Source organism: Cricetulus griseus, chromosome 2 (assembly GCF_003668045.3).
Source record: "Cricetulus griseus strain 17A/GY chromosome 2, alternate assembly CriGri-PICRH-1.0, whole genome shotgun sequence".
NCBI lineage: Eukaryota > Metazoa > Chordata > Mammalia > Rodentia > Cricetidae > Cricetulus > Cricetulus griseus.
The window spans coordinates 258,263,441-258,265,132 of record NC_048595.1 but is presented as its reverse complement, the minus strand read 5'-3'; the positions used below and the strand labels follow the sequence as shown (position 1 = coordinate 258,265,132).

General features: G+C 41.4%; 1 pseudogene; it reads right to left on the bottom strand.

Moving 5' to 3' along the window:
* Window positions 1-247: 247 nt before the first annotated feature.
* LOC113834296 lies at window positions 248-347 on the bottom strand (annotated as a pseudogene).
* Between the last annotated feature and the right edge of the window lie 1,345 nt (window positions 348-1,692).

Genomic DNA, 1,692 nt, shown 5'->3' with positions numbered 1-1,692 from the left:
TGTCCAGAGGAGGGAGTGGGGAGGCATGGAGGTCAAGGATATCCCACTAAGTTATTTGGAGCACAGTAGAAAAATGGTTCCTATGGTATGCAGGACATTGAATAGAATAGTGAGACTTTGTTAGGGCTTTTGGTTTTGGCAGCAGAGATGAACAAGGAAAAGAAGAACCAAATATGACATATAAGAATAATTTGTGAATACAAATGTGGCATCTAAAAAGAGCCTTAAAACTGAATCCTTGGAGCAAAGCTGGTCATATAATGGGAAATGAAATAAAAATACTGTTTGTTAAAAATAGATAAGAACAGATACTACACTTGATCTTAGCCAAAATGCTGAGAAGCTGATTTCCAAAATATACAAAGAACTCAAGAAGCTAGTCACCAAAACACCAAAAAAAAATCTAATTAAAAAGTGGAATACAGAACTAAATGTAGAATTCTCAATAGAGGAGTCTAAAATGGCTGATAGACACTTAAAGAAAGTGCTCAGCATCCTTACCCATGAGGGAAATACAAATCAAAACAACTCTGAGAAACGATCTTACACCTGTCAGAATGGCTAAAATCAAAAACACCAATGACAGTCTATGCTGGAGAGAATGTGGGAACGCTTCTCCATTGCTGGTGGGAGTGCCAACTCATACAGCCACTTTGGAAATCATTATGGCAGTTCAACAAGAAAATGGGAATGAGTCTACCAGAAGATCCAGCAATTCCACTCTTAGGCATATACCCAAAAGATGCACATTCAAACAACAAGGGCATATGTTCAATGATGTTCATAGCAGCATCATTTGTAATAGCCAGAACCTGGAAGCAATCTAGATGCCCCACAACTGAAGAATGGATGGAGAAAATGTGATGGAGACTACTCAGCATGGGGGGGGGAGCGCAAAAGAATCTTGAAATTTGAAGGCAAATGGACAGAATTAGAATAAACCATCCTGAGTGATGTAACCCAGTCACAAAAACACATTGTATGTATTCACATGTATATGGATTTTAGACATAGACTAAAGGATTACCAGCCTACAATCTACACCGCCAGAGAAGCTAGGAAATAAGGAGGACAGTAAGAGAGATATACATGGTCCCCTGGAGAAGACGAAAGAGACAAGATCTCCTGAGCTACTTGGGAGCATGAGGGGAGGGGAGAGGGAGATAGGAGAAACAGAAGGGGAGAAGAGGAGGGGAGAGGAGGACATAAGAGTGCAGAAAGATCTAGTCAGGGGAAGAATAGAGGAGAGCAAGAAAACAGATACCAAAATAGAGGGAGCCATTATAGGTTTAAAGAGAAATCTGGCACTAGGGAAATGTCCAGAGATCTACAAGGTTGACCCCAACTAACAATCTAAGCAATAGTCGAGAGGCTACCTTAAATGCCCTTCTCTGATAATGAGATCGATTAGTAGAGAAACCCATAGAAACAGCTGACCTGAACAAGGGGGAACTCATGGACCCCAGACTGATAGCTGGAAAACCAGCATAGGACTGTTCTAGACCCCCTGAAAGTTGATGTCAGATGGAGGTCTGGTTAATCTATGAGGCCTCTAGTAGTGCATCAGTATTTATCCTTAGTACATGAAAGGACTTTGGGAGCCCACTCCACATAGTGGGATACTCTCTCAGCCTAGACACATGGGGAGGGTCTAGGCCCTGCTCCAAATGATATGACAGACTTTGAAGATTT